The 20,999-nt window shown below is 45.5% G+C and overlaps 1 protein-coding gene across 2 annotated transcripts in view; it reads right to left on the reverse strand.

Moving 5' to 3' along the window:
- The window catches only part of LOC112253882 (neuroligin-4, X-linked), a 79,326-nt gene that overhangs the window by 12,788 nt on the left and 45,539 nt on the right, over positions 1 to 20,999 (reverse strand). The window lies entirely within an intron of this gene.

A 20,999-nucleotide genomic window follows, 5' to 3' on the forward strand; every position in this document is an offset into this window, starting at 1 on the left:
AGTCCCTTTTTCATAGTCTGAATTTCAACCACATGGCTTTGACTTGGATTCGACTCTATACAGCCGAGTGTCAGGCCAGACAGACAAGCTTGTTGATACGCTTGTCAAAATCAGAAACTTGCTGACAAATTAGCTGATTTGTCTAAACCCATTAGGTGGTGGGCCTTTAGAGTCTGCGAGGGACGGCCACCGGGGTGTCTGGTCCTCGCAAGCGCCAGGCCTTGAATCTCTAAGCCGAGCCCCTGGCACAGACAGCCCCCGGGTAGTGTCGCAAATGGTGCCCTATTCCCTACATAGTGCACTACTTTTGACCAGAGCCCTGGTCAAAAGTAGTGCACTATGTAGGGAATATGGTGTCCTTTGGGACACATGCTCAGCTCTCCGCTTCCATCCCAGGGGGGAGAGCCCAGACAGAGCAGTCTACAGGCTACAGGACAAATAGGATGAAAGGATGGAGAGAAGGAGGAAAAGGAGGAGGAGGGAGAAAAGGAAAGATGTCCTGTGGCCCTGTGATAGGGAGCAGATCCAGTTTGTCATGGTCTGGCTGTGAGGTGGAGGGGATAGAGGAATGGAGGAGGGGTAGAGGGGATAGAGGGATGAGGAGGGGTAGAGGGGATAGAGGGATGGAGGGATGAGGAGGGGTAGAGAGGATAGAGGGATGGAGGGATGAAGAGGGGTAGAGAGGATAGAGGGATGGAGGGATGAGGAGGGGTAGAGGGGATAGAGGGATGGAGGGATGAGGAGGGGTAGAGGGGATAGAGGGATGGAGGGATGAGGAGGGGTAGAGAGGATAGAGGGATGGAGGGATGAGGAGGGGTAGAGGGGATAGAGGGATGGAGGGATGAGGAGGGGTAGAGAGGATAGAGGGATGGAGGGATGAGGAGGGGTAGAGGGGATAGAGGGATGGAGGGATGAGGAGGGGTAGAGGGGATTTAGGGATGGAGGGATGAGGAAGGGTGGAAGGGATGGAGGAGAGGTAGAGGGGATAGAGGGATGGAGGGATGAGGCGGGGTAGAAGGGTTGGAGGAGAGGTAGAGGGGATAAAGGAATGGAGGGATGAGGAGGGGTGGAAGGGATGGAGGGATGGAGGAGGGGTAGAGGGGATAGAGGGATGGAGGGATAAGGAGGGGTGGAAGGGATGGAGGAGAGGTAGAGGGGATAGAGGGATGGAGGGATGAGGAGGGGTGGAAGAGATGGAGGGATGGAGGAGGGGTAGAGGGGATAGAGGGATGGAGGGATGAGGCAGGGTGGAAGGGTTGGAGGAGAGGTAGAGGGGATAGAGGGATGGAGGAGGGGTAGAGGGGATAGAGGGATGGAGGAGGGGTTGAGGGGATAGAGGGATAGAGGAATGGAGGAGGTGCAGAAGGGATGTAAGGATGGAGGAGGGGTTGAGGGGATAGAGGGATGGAGGAGGGGTAGAAGGAATGGAGGGATTAAGGAGGGGTTTAGGGGATAGAGGGATGAGGAGAGGTGGAAGGGATGGAGGGATGGAGGAGGGGTAGAGGGGATGGAGGAGGGGTAGAAAGGATGGAGGGATAGAGGAGGGGTTGAGGGGATAGAGGGATAGAGGAATGGAGGAGGGGTAGAAGGGATGGAAGGCTGGAGGAGGGGTTGAGGGGATAGAGGGATGAAGGAGGGGTAGAAGGAATGGAGGGATTAAGGAGGGGTTTAGGGGATAGAGGGATGGAGGAGGGGTGGAAGGGATAGAGGGATGGAGGAAGGGTAGAAGGGAGGGAGGAGGTGTAGAAGGGATACAGGGATGGAGGAGGGGTGGAGGGGATAAGGGGATGGAGGGGGTAGAAGGGATGGGGAGAGGTGGAGGGGATAGGGGGATGGAGGAGGGTAGAAGGGATGGAGGAGGGTTGGAGGTGATGGGAGAATGGAGAGATTGAGGAGGGGTGGAGGGGATAGGGGGATGGATGGAGGAGAGGTGGAGGGGATAGGGAGATGGAGGGATGGAGGAGGATGGAGGGGATAGGGAGATGGAGGGATGGAGGAGGATGGAGGGGATAGGGAGATGGAGGGATGGAGGAGGGTGGAGGGGATAGGGGGATGGAGGGAGAGGACAGACAGGTGGTGGAGGGGATAGGGAGATGGAGGGATGGAGGGGATATGGAGATGGAGGGATGGAGGAGGGTGGAGGGGATAGGGAGATGGAGGGATGGAGGAGGGGATAGGGGGATGGAGGGAGAGGACAGACAGGTGGTGGAGGGGATAGCAGCAGAGGGTGTTGTGGGATTACAAGGCCCCTGGCAGGACTCACACTCCTGGGTATATGACTTCCAGGCCTCAGCTTGTCTCTCTCTCTCTCTCTCTCTCTGCTCTCTCCCCCTCTCTCTCCTCTCTCCCCCTCTCTCTCCATCTCCCTCTCTCTCTCCTCAGTCTCCACTCACCATGTCTGTCTGAGAAGAGGAGCTGGGGCGAAGGGGAGCGGAGCAGAGAGGATAGCCCACCAGTAACTCCTCAGGGTGTGTGAAAAGATTAGCGAAAGCTTCCATTTCAAGAAGCTGCTGCGGATATTACTGAGGAGAACGTTGCATTAGGATGTATTATGGACATGAGCTTTGAAGATATTTCTACTATTTGAACATATATTGATAACTGCTATAACTGATATTACAAAGCTTGTGAAAACACACTATGCTAGTATATTTAACATCAATGTAAGAGCCTATCTTCACCTGTGTCAAAAGAAGAGCAACACAATGCCTGATTAAATTCACTGTCACAGACAACACAGCTTAAACCTCCATAAAAATGGAGCTCATCAAACATGCTCTTCAGAAATCAAATATTCCTTCAGCAATATATTTCACAAAGTATTTTAGTATTGATCTTACTCTGCCTGGGAATGCATCTGAGTAAAATATTATTTGCTGAATGCTAATATTGTTGCTACAATATCACAGGGTCGATGCAGAAATGACAATGTCCTTCCAAAGCATTTTTTACGTCTCAGACCTAAGGCATCCACATGCTTCCCAGCCGAAACAGTTCGGAAGAGTTTGTGCATACATTATGACGACATTTTTGTTCATTTTGGACTTCGGTGAGGGCACACACCGTTTTCTCTCGAGGTCAGCCGAAGTTCAGGAATCGAAGTCTACGCCCCTTCGTCTGTGATTGGTCAACTGTCGGGATTCTTCAATAAAGTCTGTTGTCATTCAACGAGAAACGACACGTTTTCATGCACATGTTTTCATTGACAAATACTGCACCAAACATATTAGTTAGATGTAAAATTGCGTCACTAAGATCGCGACAAAAATGTATGACAGATTTCTTGAGTTACCTTCGATTAATTCAGACTATTTTGAGAAAGTGTATACTTGCTACAGTGTCTCAAAATGGCCAAACAGTACTATTGACACTTTTTTATTGTCTTTCAAGCGAAGGTCTTTTAGGAGAGTATGAGAGCACAGTAGTTTGGTTCACCTAGCCAACTTCAGCTAGCTGCCAGCCGAACTGAAGCATGCTAATGCCTTCAGAGGGAGCTTGCACCATCAGACGAATCTCTGTCTGTCTGTCTGTCTGTCTGTCTGTCTGTCTGTCTGTCTGTCTGTCTGTCTGTCTGTCTGTCTGTCTGTCTGTCTGTCTGTCTGTCTGTCTGTCTGTCTGTCTGTCTCTCTGTCTGTCTGTCTGTCTCTCTCTCTCTCTCTCTCTCTCTCTCTCTCTCAGCCAAACTTATGCTGATGCTGCTGTGGCAGGGCAGGGCAGGGGTTGCAAGCTTAATGGAAGTCAGACAGCCATCATTCAGCCTCACAACAGTACAGCTCGAATAGATCTGGGTTTGAGTGGCAGCAGTGACATAAGAGGTCTGCTTGGCCACACTGTCATTTAATGCCACTTGGAACGGCAAGTAAAGGGCTCCATCCGTGTTACCAAGCATGTAGCGGCTGGGAGCCTAACGGTGAAGGGCGTCGGGCAAGTAAAGACCGCTGGTTCGAATCCCCGAGCCAACTAGTTGAAAAATCTGTCGATGTGCCCTTGAGCAAGGCACTTAACCCTAGCTGCTCTGGATAAGAGCATCTGGTGAACTGTGATGTCACCAAGCAAATTTCTCTATGGGACAATAAAGTACCCATTCATTCTCCCCTGCATAATACTGGGCACTAACACCGTCATGCATTGCCTAAGGAATGTTACAGTATGATACATTTACAGTATGATAAAGGACTATGACAAATGCATGTGCTCTCATTGAAATGTCAAGATACTGTGGTCACACACACACACATCCCTTTCCACGTTCAGGCCATTTGGGGCTGCTGTCTATTGGATTTGTTTGGACACCAGTGGAGGCTGCTGAGGGGAGAACGGCTTTTAATAATGGCAGGAACAGAGAGAATGGAATGGCATCAAACCATGTTTTTTATGTATTCGATACCATTCCACTTATTCTGGTCCAGCCATTACCACGAGCCAGTCCTCCCCAATTAGGGTGCCACCAACCTCCTGTGGTGGACACTTTCCCTAAATGGTATTGATCCTGTGGAACCATGCTGTGCATTGGCAGGACGACTCCACCGATTGCACACCATGAGTCTGCAAGAGATTTTCCACATACTGTGCCAGCCGTATGGCCAGATGCGAGGTAGGCTAAGAGCACAACATACACTGAGTGGACAAAACATTAAGGACCCCTGCTCCTTCCATGACTTAGACTGACCAGGTGAATCCCAGGTGAAAGCTATGATTCCTTATTGATGTCACTTGTTAAATCCACGTCAATCAGTGAAGGTGAACGGGAGGAGACAGGTTCAGGGAGGATTTGTAAGCCTTGAAACACTCGACACATGGATTGTGCACAGTATGTGTGCCATTCAGAAGGTGGATGGCCAAGAGAAAATATTTAACTGTAACGCTCAACAGTTTCAGGTGAGTGTCAAGAATGGTCCACCACCCAAAGAACATCCGGCCAACTTGACACAACTGTGGGAAGCATTGGCGTCAACATGGGCCAAGCATCCCTGTGGAACGCTTTCAACACCTCGCAAGAGTCCACGGCCTGACGAATTGAAGCTGTTCTGAGGACAAAAGGAGGTGCAACACAATATTAGGACGGTTTCCCTAATGTTTTGTACACTCAATGTATAGTATACTGCTGCATCACGTCTGTAAACGCATGGTCAATGCACAGATCATATGAAGTTGCTATATTTCTGGAGCAATATATTTCGATTTGACACCAAACATTACAGTGTTTTTTCAAGCTTCTTGCCACCAACTGGTGCTTGCCTCATAGCCTGTATCTACACCTTGATCTGACCAATTAGGAGCACCGGCCTTTCCTATTGTACGCCTCTCTTAATAGAGAGGGACAAGTCTTTTCATTTCCCCAGGCCTTGTCTTTCACCAAGACAAAACAAACCATAGTTGGTATTGAATTGACAAGCCTGACTTTCTTTGTATCAACAGAACACGTGGGGGAGCAAGGAAGAAAAAGCTCTGACCGGCATCTATCCATCTATCCAGACATTCATTGTGGCGGTAATAGTGCCTAACGGTGCTCTCTGTCCAGAGAATAATCCGCCCCGTGGCTCCCAGATGAAATTATAATTATCAAAGGGAGAGATGTGAGGGGTAATGTTTGGAATTAGCTGCTCAAGGAGGTCAGGTCACAGCTACAGCTAGCTCAGTGAAAGCCAGTGATTGGGCTAGCATCCCAAATGGCACCCTATTCCGGTTATCTCACAGGGCTCTGGTGAAAAGTAGTGCACTATATAGGGAATAGGGGTGCCATTCGGGATGCTGACATTGAATCTCAACCTCTGTCTGTATGTCTGTCAAAAATGATTCTCTCTGGCAAAGTCCCGGGGAGCTGGGAACTCTCACAACTTTGTCGTCTCTGGCCAGTCTGTCATATCAACCCGTCAAATATGGTTTAGAATCCTTTATAGATGTACATCTGCAAGCCACCAAATAACCCCATCCCAAATGAAAGACATTGCACCCGCCATAGGCAGATGTAGCCTATCTTGTCAAGTAGGCATGTTGAAGTAGAGCCTGTATCTGTTCGTTTGATAGAGCAACGGAGTAATGTGTGTGAAAATGTGGAAATGTGCAAAATGGGGACATAACAGATTCATCCGCACAAAGGAAACAGGCGTTGTCCTGCTATCTATCTCATTCCGTTCGAGTCTATAGTCATGCTACAGAATTAGAGTACATCAGAGGCAGGTGGGCTGGTTACCCATAATCCCCAGTGATTGACAGACAGCGACCCGTGGAAGCAAAACATAGCAGCTGTCAAAGTGCATTCACTGATGCTGGTAAATTTGGCCATATTAGTGGTGGCGGATTAAAAATGACAGCAGAGCGATTACTTACACTCCAAATGGAATTATAATTATGAGTGAAAAAGACACATTTCCTCCCAGTTCTTATTTTTCTCTTCTCCTCCCCGGCCGTCATCGTTTACACATTCAGCAGGCTGTGCCCTAATGTGGTTGCTGCTGCTGCTGCTGCTGCTGTGTGTGTGTGTGTGTGTGTGTGTGTGTGTGTGTGTGTGTGTGTGTGTGTGTGTGTGTGTGTGTGTGTGTGTGTGTGTGTGTGTGTGTGTGTGTGTGTGTGTGTGTGTGTGTGTGTGTGCGCGTGCGCGTGTGTTCTGTTTGCGCAGGCAGGCCAGGGGCTATACAAAATAATGTGGTTTAAAGCTGACATATTAGAGGCTTGTGATGAGGGGGGAAAAGTACAGGTCACTCTGGGTTGTCAAATCAGTAGCTAAGTAAACAATTCATACTAGTAGCAATGAAAGGAGAAAAACAAAACACCCTGTCATCATGTTCTGCTTTGATGGAAAGTTGGGATTGATGATTGATTCAATAACCTGGAAAACTCTCTTCCTGAGAGTTACATTATTATTGTGACATGTAGATGTTATTTCCTGGAAGCAGTTTGACGTTGCTGAACACTGCACACCTGACATGGGTTTTTGAAGAAACATCTTTTGATGAGAGCTGACTTCACTCTCAGTGTGAAGCCAAGTGGTCAAAACAGAAGCATTTCCTTTGTGAAAATATATGGATTTGGCAACGTCAAAGAATGCAGCAACATTAGGTTCACCGCGTTCAAATGGGAAAATACCATTTTGATTCGCTTTTTGACTGAATTAATAATATTCATTCATTTGTACTTTTTAATGAATAACATTCATTCAAATAATGTGGCAATAACTCTTGCAGTACAATCTCTCTCTCTCTCTCTCTCTCTCTCTCTCTCTCGCTCTCTCTCTCTATCCTCTCTCTCTCCTCTCTCTCCCCTCTCTCTCTCTCTCTATCCTCTCTCTCTATCCTCCCTCTCTCTCTATCCTCTCTCTCTCTCTATCCTCCCTCTCTCTCTGTCTCTCTCTCTTTCTCTCTCTATCCTCCCTCTCACTCTATCCTCTATCCTCTCTGTCTCTCGCTATATATATATATATCCTCTCTCTCTCTCTCTCTCTCTCTCTCTCTCTCTCTCTCTCTCTCTCTGCTCTCTCTCTCTCTATCCTCCCTCTCACTCTATCCTCTCTCCTCTCTCTCTCCTCTCTCTCTCTCTCTATCCTCTCTCCTGTCTCTCTCTCTCTCTCTATCCTCTATCCTCCTTCTCTCTCTCTCTCTCTCCTCTCTGCTGTCTCTCTCTCTCTCTCTCTCTCTCTATCCTCCCTCTCACTCTATCCTCTCTCCTCTCTCTCTCTCTCTCTATCCTCTCTCTCTCTCTCTCTCTCTCTCTATCCTCTATCCTCCTTCTCTCTCTCTCTCTCTATCCTCTCTGCTGTCTCTCTCTCTCTCTCTCTCTCTCTCTCTCTCTCTCTCTCTATCCTCTCTCCTCAACCTCTTTCTGCCTTATTAGAAAGTTACAGATGTAGGATCTTGTTTGTTGCTGAGAATTTCCCTGTACGGCAGGAAATGCAAACTTGTAGTGTATTCAAGGTTTTAAAATGGCTTCTAAAGTTTCTAATTTCCACTTTAAAATGTCAGACTTGATTTTCCCTAATGAAAAACGTGTCAACCCCTACAAAAATTGTCCATTAATTATAATCCATAATTCACATTTCCTGCTGCAGGATTATATCCCTGCTGTAACAAACTGGCTCAAATTAAGATCCTACATATGTACCATTAGAACAGCTCGTTTGAAATAACTCAGAATGTCAATAAGATTTGAGCACCTTTCCTCCCGCTAACAATCAATTAAGTTCCGTAATACAGAGAGAGAGAGAGAGAGAAAGCGAGAGAGAGAGAGAGAGAGAGCAGTATGTTTCTCCCAACCGCGAAGAGTGCAATTGGTTACATCCACGGAGTTAGGGAACAACCCCTGTGATCCACCAGCGTATGTTCATTAAATTGTGCAGAGGTAATTAGAATCTATCGGACACCAGACCAGAGACATTTGCACCGCTTGCAGAGTTCATAACTGCACAAACATTCCCCAGGCCCCACAGCTCTGAACTGCATTACAGTAGCAACAGTTTTACAGGAAATGCTGCAGTATGAGGTACGACACCAGAATAGTGTGTTCCACAGCTTAAGTACTTTTTTTCTGTACACCTAACTGTGAATTTATCAGAAAATAACAGTGTACTAAATGCCACCCCTGACAATTTGACATGTCTGTCTGTTTCCAAGTTATATGACTTTTCAAGTGTTGCCCACTCTAAAAACAGCTGTGTAAATCAAGTGTTGCCCACTCTAAAAACAGCCGTGTAAATTAAGTGTTGCCCACTCTAAAAAGCAGCCAAGTGTAAAAAACAGCAAGTGTTGCCCACTCTAAAAACAGCCGTGTAAATCAAGTGTTGCCCACTCTAAAAACAGCCTGTGTAAATCAAGTGTTGCCCACTCTAAAAACAGCCGTGTAAATCAAGTGTTGCCCACTCTAAAAACAGCCGTGTAAATCAAGTGTTGCCCACTCTAAAAACAGCTGTGTAAATCAAGTGTTGCCCACTCTAAAAACAGCTGTGTAAATCAAGTGTTGCCCACTCTAAAAACAGCTGTGTAAATCAAGTGTTGCCCACTCTAAAAACAGCTGTGTAAATCAAGTGTTGCCCACTCTAAAAACAGCTGTGTAAATCAAGTGTTGCCCACTCTAAAAACAGCCGTGTAAATTAAGTGTTGCCCACTCTAAAAACAGCCGTGTAAATCAAGTGTTGCCCACTCTAAAAACAGCTGTGTAAATCAAGTGTTGCCCACTCTAAAAACAGCCGTGTAAATCAAGTGTTGCCCACTCTAAAAACAGCCGTGTAAATCAAGTGTTGCCCACTCTAAAAACAGCCGTGTAAATCAAGTGTTGCCCACTCTAAAAACAGCCGTGTAAATCAAGTGTTGCCCACTCTAAAAACAGCCGTGTAAATCAAGTGTTGCCCACTCTAAAAACAGCCGTGTAAATCAAGTGTTGCCCACCCTCAATGCCACTTCCTACATATTGCTTGTCATTCTGCAGCTGCATGGCATCTATGACACATCCATTACCCCTCAGCCTGAGGCAGGGCAGTTGCTCTCCTCCAACTCTGACTCACATCATATCTTTAAGTCTTGTGGGATCATCAGTCTCAGAAATGCACTTCATGTTGACAACATTCAGGAGTCATCCGAGTCACAGCGCTCCACGTGACTGATGACATTCTGCCGGGAGACCCCCGAGAGCATGAAGTATGTAGTATCTCTGACAAACCTCCATCACCCACCCACTGGTCTGACTGACCCTACCCTGCTACGGATGCCCTGGTCCTGGCCCTCTAACATGCTAGCCCTGTTCCTTTTCCATAACATCGGGGGTATGATGCTAGCCGGTTAATCATATAGACAGAAGGACCTTTTGGACCTTCCACAAGGACACAGAGAGGATTGTGATGATTTTGGATGGTACCATGCATATCTGTGCTATGGGTTTTGCATGGGGTAATGGCCCCGAAGTCGAATAAAGTAATCATCCCTGTCTAGCTGTTATTAATCCCTCAGTAAAAACAATCCCAAACAGATCGTAATACTTAGTGTCATTTTTAATCTAGTGTACATAGATGACGGTGGATAATGAATAGTTAATGACATGCAGGACAACATGGAAAGGGTTTACAAAATACATCTCCATTTGCATCTGTTTTGTTTGGTTTATTGTGCTTGTCCTTGTGACACGGGAAAGAGATGTTATCAAACATTCTGGCCAGGTGATGCGCTCCATCAACACACCCTGTGACTGAACACAGCTTCTCCACGTGTTCAGTACATGTGGTCTGAGGCTGTAGCTACAGATGCCATGTACTGTATGACAAAACAGTAGTGTAGTATGACAAAACAGTAGTGTAGTATGACAAAACAGTAGTGTAGTATGACAAAACAGTAGTGTAGTATGACAAAACAGTAGTGTAGTATGACAAAACAGTAGTGTAGTATGACAAAACAGTAGTGTAGTATGACAAGACAGTACTGTATGACAAAACAGTAGTGTAGTATGACAAAACAGTAGTGTAGTATGACAAAACAGTAGTGTAGTATGACAAAACAGTAGTGTAGTATGACAAAACAGTACTGTAGTATGACAAAACAGTACTGTAGTATGACAAAACAGTAGTGTAGTATGACAAAACAGTAGTGTAGTATGACAAAACAGTAGTGTAGTATGACAAGACAGTACTGTAGTATGACAAAACAGTAGTGTAGTATGACAAAAAAGTACTGTAGAATGAAAAAACAGTAGTGTAGTATGACAAGACAGTACTGTAGTATGACAAGACAGTAGTGTAGCATGACAAAACAGTAGTGTAGTATGACAAAACAGTAGTATAGTATGACAAAACAGTAGTGTAGTATGACAAAACAGTAGTGTAGTATGACAAAACAGTACTGTAGAATGAAAAAACAGTACTGTAGTATGACAAAACAGTAGTGTAGTATGACAAGACAGTACTGTAGTATGACAAGACAGTAGTGTAGTATGACAAGACAGTACTGTAGTATGACAAGACAGTACTGTAGTATGACAAGACAGTAGTGTAGTATGACAAAACAGTAGTGTAGTATGACAAAACAGTAGTATAGTATGACAAGACAGTACTGTAGTATGACAAAACAGTAGTGTAGTATGACAAAACAGTAGTGTAGTATGACAAAACAGTAGTGTAGTATGACAATACAGTACTGTATGACAAAACAGTACTGTAGAATGAAAAAACAGTACTGTAGTATGACAAAACAGTCGTGTAGTATGACAAGACAGTACTGTAGTATGACAAGACAGTAGTGTAGTATGACAAGACAGTACTGTAGTATGACAAGACAGTAGTGTAGTATGACAAAACAGTAGTGTAGTATGACAAAACAGTAGTGTAGTATGACAAAACAGTAGTGTAGTATGACAAGACAGTAGTGTAGTATGACAAAACAGTAGTGTAGTATGACAAAACAGTAGTGTAGTATGACAAAACAGTAGTGTAGTATGACAAAACAGTAGTGTAGTATGACAAAACAGTAGTGTAGTATGACAAAACAGTAGTGTAGTATGGCAAAACAGTACTGTAGTATGACAAAACAGTAGTGTAGTATGACAAAACAGTAGTGTAGTATGACAAAACAGTAGTGTAGTATGACAAAACAGTAGTGTAGTATGACAAAACAGTAGTGTAGTATGACAAAACAGTAGTGTAGTATGACAAAACAGTTGTGTAGTATGACATGACAGTACTGTAGTATGACAAGACAGTACTGTAGTATGACAAGACAGTACTGTAGTATGACAAGACAGTAGTGTAGTATGACAGGTGCTAAAGGTATCAAGCCTCTGGGTGTATGTTGGGGTGGGGAGTACAGTTGTGGCCAAAAATTTTGAGAATGACAGAAATATGAATTTTCACAACGTTTGCTGCTTCAGTGTCTTTAGATATTTTTGTCAGATGTTACTATGGAATACTGAAGTATAATTACAAGCATGTCATAAGTGTCAAAGGCTTTTATTGACAATTACATGAAGTTGATGCAAATAGTCAATATTTGCAGTGTTGCCCCTTCTTTTTCAAGACCTCTGCAATCCGCCCTAGCATGCTGTCAATTAACTTCTGGGCCACATCCTGACTGATGGCAGCCCATTATTGCATAATCAATGTTTGCAGTTTGTCAGAATTTGTGGGTTTTTGTTTGTCCACCCGCCTCTTGAGGATTGACCACAAGTTCTCAATGGGATTAAGGTCTGGTGAGTTTCCTGGCCAATCGACCCAAAATATCGATGTTTTGTTCCCCGAGCCACTTAGTTATCAATTTTGCCTTATGGCAAGGTGCTCCATCATGCTGGAAAAGGCATTGTTCGTCACCAAACTGTTCCTGGATGTTTGGGAGAAGTTTCTCTCTGAGGATGTGTTGGTATCATTCTTTATTCATGGCTGTGTTCTTAGGCAAAATTGTGAGTGAGCCCACTCCCTTGGCTGAGAAGCAACCCCGCGCATGAATGGTCTCAGGATGCTTTACTGTTGGCATGACACAGAACTGATGGTAGCGCTCACCTTGTCTTCTCCGGACAAGCTTTATTCCGGATGCCCCAAACAATCGGAAAGGGGAGAATATTATTTTACAACCATTCTTTGCTACCCTTCTTGACACCAGGCCATCCTCCAAAAGTCTTCGCCTCACTGTGCGTGTAGATGGACTAACACCTGCCTGCTGCCATTCCTGAGCAAGCTCTGTACTGGTGGTGCCCCGATCCCGCAGCTGAATCAACTTTAGGAGACGGTCCTGGTGCTTGCTGGACTTTCGGTACACTGTTTCCTTGCAGGTAACCATGATTGACAGAGGAAGAACAATGATTCCAAGCACCACCCTCCTTTTGAAGCTTCCAGTCTGTTATACAAACTCAGTCAGCATAACAGAGTGATCTCCAGCCTTGTCCTCGTCAACACTCACACCTGTGTTAACGACAGAATCACTGACATGATGTCAGCTGGTCCTTTTGTGGCAGGGCTGAAATGCAGTGGAAATGTTTTTGGGGGATTCAGTTCATTTGCATGGCAGAGGGATTTTGCAATTAATTGCAATTCATCCGATCACTCTTCATAACATTCTGGAGTATATGCATATTGCAATCATACAAACTGAGGCAGCAGACTTTGTGAAAATTGATATTTGTGTCATTCTCAAAACTTTTGGCCACGACTATACATAGAGAGAGAGAGAGAGAGAGAGAGAGGATGACAGACTCTGTGGAGTGACAGGTTGTCCAGGTAGGGGACAGCTGTGTGACAGTGATGGAGGAGGAGGGATACAGAGCAGCTCAAGCACACACACACTCTGCCTCACTTCCCAGATGTCACACAGCCACATGCTCAAACACACACACACACACACACACACACACACACACACACACACACACACACACACACACACACACACACACACACACACACACACAAACACAAACACACTCACAGCTGACACAGTCACTCCTCCCTTCAGCTTCACCATTTCATGCATACACACAATGTCTGTCACTCTTCCTTCACTTTAATTTGAGCCTCACCACACACACACACGCTGGGGAAACTGCTGCTCAGTGCGGATCTGGGTCATGAAGCATTAAATCCCCTTGTTTATCAAGTACCGCCCTTCCACCACACACACACACACACACACATACACACACACACACACGTGCACGCACACACACACACACCACAGCCACAGCCTATCACCTCAATGCACACCATCTGTCCTCCAAAGCTGGGCTACCAAATCCATTAGGGCTTCATGCCGCGTTCACGACATTTTGGGAACTTGGAAATTTCCGAATTGCTTACTCGTTGTAGAAGGAAAGATGATACCATGTTTCCCACTTAAAGAAGTATCAGAATCAACCAATAGGAAGCTCTACGCAAATGACGTACTTTAATTTGAACTCGGAAGTCCCGGGTTTCCAACATGACGTGAATGCTGCATCACAGACAGGTCTCTCTCCCTCTGCAGGAATGGACCACATGAGCCAGCCATCTGACAGACACCCTGGACTCTCTGGTAGCCATGCTACGGCTAAAACTACTCTGAACTATCTGTTAGCCGCAGTGGTGCCGCAGTGGGTATACTCTAATTTGGAAAGAATTATCCAAACGGACCGCCTGGTGAAAGAAAGGTGCCCTGTGTGAAACATTCTATGACAAACAGTGACATACACTGAATGAACTTAAATGATAAATCCCATATTGGTCTCTAACAGTCAGGCTAACCCAAGCTGTACTTTGCAAGTAGGCTAATAGTAGGTCTACTATCGAAAAAGATAAATGAGTCTGTCAAGGTCATACTTTTTAATAGAAAAACAACACAATTGGATGTTCTAAGTACACAACAGTGCTTAAACCACATCGGGGGACCACTTTTGAGGTCTCGGGAAATATCCAAGAAATGTCCAAGTTAAATATCCAAGTTGTTTCTTCGCAGTTACCCTTTAATTCAAATGCCCAGACATCTAGCACTGTTGTTTGGTTAGTGGTGTTTCTGTAGCGTGGCATAAGAGTGAGTTTGCAAAACAAATGGCCACTGGGTTGGTGCAAATAATCATGATATCATAATATCATTCTGCCTTGATTCAAAGTAGCCTTTAGAAAAATTGGTGTTCAAGCAGCCAAAGGCATTATCCCAGTCATATTAGCAACCCATGATAGTTGTTGAATACTTCCGGCGCCGACAGAGATGGCCGCCTCGCTTCGCGTTCCTAGGAAACTATGCAGTTTTTTGTTTTTTTACGTGTTATTTCTTACATTAGTACACCAGGTCATCTTAGGTTTCATTACATACAGTCGAGAAGAACTACTGAATATAAGATCAGCGTCAACTCACCATCAGTACGACCAAGAATATGTTTTTCGCGACGCGGATCCTGTGTTCTGCCTTACAAACAGGACAACGGAGTGGATTCCATGCAGCGACCCAAAAAAACAACTCCGAAAAAGAGGGAAACGAGGCGGTCTTCTGGTCAGACTCCGGAGACGGGCACACCGTGCACCCCTCCCTAGCATTCTTCTTGCCAATGTCCAGTCTCTTGACAACAAGGTTGATGAAATCCGAGCAAGGGTAGCATTCCAGAGGGACATCAGAGACTGTAACGTTCTATGCTTCACGGAAACATGGCTCACTGGAACGACGCTATCCGAGGTGGTGCCGCCAACGGGTTTCTCCACGCATCGCGCGGACAGAGACAAACATCTTTCTGGTAAGAAGAGGGGCGGGGGCGTATGCCTTATGACTAATGTGACATGGTGTGATGAAAGAAACATACAGGAACTCAAATCCTTCTGTTCACCTGATTTAGAATTCCTCACAATCAAATGTAGCCTGCATTATCTACCAAGAGAATTCTCTTCGATTATAATCACAGCCGTATATATCCCCCCCCAAGCAGACACATCGATGGCTCTGAACGAACTTTATTTAACTCTCTGCAAACTGGAAACGATTTATCCGGAGGCTGCATTCATTGTAGCTGGGGATTTTAACCAGGCTAATCTGAAAACAAGACTCCCTAAATTTTATCAGCATATCGATTGCGCAACCAGGGGTGGAAAGACCTTGGATCATTGTTACTCTAACTTCCGCGACGCATATAAGGCCCTGCCCCGCCCCCTTTCGGAGAAGCTGACCACGACTCCATTTTGTTGATCCCTGCCTACAGACAGAAACTAAAACAAGAAGCTCCCACGCTGAGGTCTGTCCAACGCTGGTCCGACCAAGCTGACTCCACACTCCAAGACTGCTTCCATCACGTGGACTGGGAGATGTTTCGTATTGCGTCAGACAACAACATTGACGAATACGCTGATTCGGTGTGCGAGTTCATTAGAACGTGCGTTGAAGATGTCGTTCCCATAGCAACGATTAAAACATTCCCTAACCAGAAACCGTGGATTGATGGCAGCATTCGTGTGAAACTGAAAGCGCGAACCACTGCTTTTAATCAGGGCAAGGTGTCTGGTGACATGACTGAATACAAACAGTGCAGCTATTCCCTCCGCAAGGCTATTAAACAAGCTAAGCGTCAGTACAGAGACAAAGTAGAATCTCAATTCAACAGCTCAGACACAAGAGGCATGTGGCAGGGTCTACAGTCAATCACGGACTACAGGAAGAAATCCAGCCCAGTCACGGACCAGGATGTCTTGCTCCCAGGCAGACTAAATAACTTTTTGCCCGCTTTGAGGACAATACAGTGCCACTGACACGGCCTGCAATGAAAACATGCGGTCTCTCCTTCACTGCAGCCGAGGTGAGTAAGACATTTAAACGTGTTAACCCTCGCAAGGCTGCAGGCCCAGACGGCATCCCCAGCCGCGCCCTCAGAGCATGCGCAGACCAGCTGGCCGGTGTGTTTACGGACATATTCAATCAATCCCTATACCAGTCTGCTGTTCCCACATGCTTCAAGAGGGCCACCATTGTTCCTGTTCCCAAGAAAGCTAAGGTAACTGAGCTAAACGACTACCGCCCCGTAGCACTCACATCCGTCATCATGAAGTGCTTTGAGAGACTAGTCAAGGACCATATCACCTCAACCCTACCTGACACCCTAGACCCACTCCAATTTGCTTACCGCCCAAATAGGTCCACAGACGATGCAATCTCAACCACACTGCACACTGCCCTAACCCATCTGGACAAGAGGAATACCTATGTGAGAATGCTGTTCATCGACTACAGCTCGGCATTCAACACCATAGTACCCTCCAAGCTCGTCATCAAGCTCGAGACCCTGGGTCTCGACCCCCCCCTGTGCAACTGGGTACTGGACTTCCTGACGGGCCGCCCCCAGGTGGTGAGGGTAGGCAACAACATCTCCTCCCCGCTGATCCTCAACACTGGGGCCCCACAAGGGTGCGTTCTGAGCCCTCTCCTGTACTCCCTGTTCACCCACGACTGCGTGGCCACGCACGCCTCCAACTCAATCATCAAGTTTGCGGACGACACAACAGTGGTAGGCTTGATTACCAACAACGACGAGACGGCCTACAGGGAGGAGGTGAGGGCCCTCGGAGTGTGGTGTCAGGAAAATAACCTCACACTCAACGTCAACAAAACTAAGGAGATGATTGTGGACTTCAGGAAACAGCAGAGGGAACACCCCCTATCCACATCGATGGAACAGTAGTGGAGAGGATAGCAAGTTTTAAGTTCCTCGGCATACACATCACAGACAAACTGAATTGGTCCACACAGACAGCATCGTGAAGAAGGCGCAGCAGCGCCTCTTCAACCTCAGGAGGCTGAAGAAATTCGGCTTGTCACCAAAAGCACTCACAAACTTCTACAGATGCACAATCGAGAGCATCCTGGCGGGCTGTATCACCGCCTGGTACGGCAACTGCTCCGCCCTCAACCGTAAGGCTCTCCAGAGGGTAGTGAGGTCTGCACAACGCATCACCGGGGGCAAACTACCTGCCCTCAGGACACCTACACCACCCGATGTTACAGGAAGGCCATAAAGATCATCAAGGACATCAACCACCCGAGCCACTGCCTGTTCACCCCGCTATCATCCAGAAGGCGAGGTCAGTACAGGTGCATCAAAGCTGGGACCGAGAGACTGAAAAACAGCTTCTATCTCAAGGCCATCAGACTGTTAAACAGCCACCACTAACATTGAGTGGCTGCTGCCAACACACTGACACTGACTCAACTCCAGCCACTTTAATAATGGGAATTGATGGGAAATGATGTAAATATTTCACTAGCCACTTTAAACAATGCTACCCTATATAATGTTACTTACCCAACATTATTCATCTCATATGCATACGTATATACTGTACTCTATATCATCGACTGCATCCTTATGTAATACATGTATCACTAGCCACTTTAACTATGCCACTTTGTTTACATACTCATCTCATATGTATATACTGTACTCGATACCATCTACTGTATCTTGCCTATGCTGCTCTGTACCATCACTCATTCATATATCCTTATGTACATATTCTTTATCCCCTTACACTGTGTATAAGACAGTAGTTTTGGAATTGTTAATTAGATTACTTGTTGGTTATTACTGCATTGTCGGAACTAGAAGCACAAGCATTTCGCTACACTCGCATTAACATCTGCTAACCATGTGTATGTGACAAATAAAATTTGATTTGATTTGATCTTTAGATATTCCCATCTCTGTCCATGAAACCGCTCGCATGTGTAGTGTACATTTTAGAATGGCATTTTGGAACATTCACGCATAAGCCTACTGCCGTGTGCACATTGCTGCGCTTGAAATGTGAAGAAATAATCGTTTGTCAACATTTGACGCTAAACATTCTGATCTGCTCCATCAGCCTTTATCATTTGATATGGCGTACACCTCCACTATACTACTTTTATATGCTTCGGGGTGATTAAGAAGTGAATATACGCAGTGCCCACAAAAAAATATGTGTATACGTATACCTGTGTATACCCTCCACTACACCACTGGCTAGCCATACTACAGCTAAAACGATCCTAACCCCTCTGTTAGCCATGCTACCGCTAAAACGATCCTAACCCCTCTGTTAGCCATGCTACCGCTAAAACGATCCTAACCCCTCTGTTAGCCATACTACAGCTAAAACGATCCTAACCCCTCTGTTAGCCATGCTACCGCTAAAACGATCCTAACCCCTCTGTTAGCCATGCTACCGCTAAAACTACCCTGACCCCTCTGTTAGCCATACTACCGCTAAAACTACCCTGACCCCCTGTTAGCCATGCTACCGCTAAAACGATCCTAACCCCTCTGTTAGCCATGCTACCGCTAAAACGATCCTAACCCCTCTGTTAGCCATACTACAGCTAAAATGATCCTAACCCCTCTGTTAGCCATGCTACCGCTAAAACGATCCTAACCCCTCTGTTAGCCATACTACAGCTAAAACGATCCTAACCCCTCTGTTAGCCATGCTACCCTAACCCCTCTGTTAGCCATGCTACCGCTAAAACTACCCTGACCCTCCTAACCCCTCTGTTAGCCATGCTACCGCTAAAACTACCCTGACCCCTCTGTTAGCCATACTACCGCTAAAACTACCCTGACCCCTCTGTTAGCCATGCTACCGCTAAAACTACCCTGACCCCTCTGTTAGCCATGCTACAATATACAATGGCAAAATAGTCCAATTTCCCAGTTAGAGGTACAATCTGCAATATTTCTAGCGGTAGAATAGTCAGTTCAATACACCCACTGACTGTTGAAGAAAATGAATGAAAGAGCATCATAAGGAGAATCCACAGCTCTGTTAGCCATGCTATTGCTTTCCATTCAAAGATCAATAACTACATAGTGGAAACCATCACACTCTCCCAGGCTTGTACATAGGAAATCTCTTAGTTGGTATAAATTCAACTATTTAATCCATAAATACAAAAACACAGTAAGTCCACACTCAAAGAGCATTGCAAAAAAAGCTAACTTAAATGTACAATATGTGTAATGGTTTTTTAGGCATCATAAGGAGAAACAGCACAGCCTCATTATCTTGCAGCTCAAGCTCAACGGCATGGGGGAGTTCAGTGTCTCTGTCACCCTTCAAAGCAAACAGGTTTGCAAGCCAGCCAGCAGAGTAAGATGGTTAATGATTTAGCGGCACATAAACACGTCGGAGGAACTCCTATGGATTGTCACCCCCGCCACAGCTCAAAGAGAGATAAGGGACTCCAAATGTCCTTCCTTTGGAATTGAAAATGGAGTATATGGGGTACTGCAGTTAAACATCTATTTGTTTGAGTCAGGATGAGGCGAATGAGTTTCAGAAAACATAAAACAACAGTGATCACTATCTTGTCTATACAGACAAGACTATAAGACGACCCAGTATTGTCTCCAACCAAATTATACATTTGCTGTACATAAAATGCTGTTTGACAATGGTGTACTGCCAGTTAGTTGTGACTGGTCCATCCATCCAAACCCTTAACACAGAAATAGATCGGCTTTTCCTCAACCAGGCATTGGCCCAAGTACTGTAGATGCGCTGTCCCAAGCAGCACGCTGCCAGATAATGGGTTATAGCACCATTATAGCATCTTCTGAGTGGTTCTCCAAGACCCACACTGAGCATGATTTACCCCAAATAGTGTAACCAATAAAAAACATCAAGACGCCCCTGTTATTAACTAACTGTCTGCAAAACATAAAGAAATACGGCCAAACTGTTTATCTTTAAGGACCCCAAAGTGGCACTGACCGAAGAGTGCATGTGTCATTGGTTGTTGCCGTATTTCTTATTGGCTTGCCTGGCAACACATGGGGTGCTACTCCACACATCCTCTCCACCGATGTTTAGTCAACAGAAGTAGGTGCCTGGGATCGAGGCAGAGAACACATTACACAGGGAATCGATACTAAGCAAATACATAACCATGTCAAGAAGTGGATAATCCTTTTTGTCTACAAGAGGCACAGCTCTTACAGTAACTCAATCCCAACAACAACACTGTCTGATGGCTAACTGCATCCCAAATGGCACCATATTCCCTACAAAGGGCATTACTTTTGACAATAGCCCTATTGAACCTGGTAAAAAGTAGTACACTAGGGACTAGGGTGGCATTTGGAACGGAACGAGCGCTGTGTGTAAATGAGGTGAAGAGGAGGCTTCCAAAAACCCTCTCTAGAAAATCAATGTGCCACAGTGCTCTAATTGGGTGATAAAAAAAAGCCTGTCATACAGTAATTGCATAGATGGTTATTTGTTTATTTTGTTGTTTGTCCTTGGTTTCCCCTGACGACATGTTTAAAAAATAATAATTGCCCTTCAATAATCAAACCGTAATTTGTCCAAAAAAACACCCTGTCTTCTCTTGCTGTCAGTTAGATGTTGCCATGGTGACATTCCAATTTTCTTTGCATACCTCATTCTCTCCTCCATACAACCTTTGCACTGTTTTGACTGTTGCTTTTGACAGCCTTTGCCTTGTATATGACAACTGATGAATTCTAGGCTCACTTGTTGCTCTGACCAACTCGCTGTCTGTGAATGAGAACATGTTATTACGTTGAGTAATAATAATAATTTATTCAACCTT

This window comes from Oncorhynchus tshawytscha, linkage group LG07 (assembly GCF_018296145.1).
Source record: "Oncorhynchus tshawytscha isolate Ot180627B linkage group LG07, Otsh_v2.0, whole genome shotgun sequence".
In the NCBI taxonomy this organism is placed as follows: Eukaryota; Metazoa; Chordata; class Actinopteri; order Salmoniformes; family Salmonidae; genus Oncorhynchus; species Oncorhynchus tshawytscha.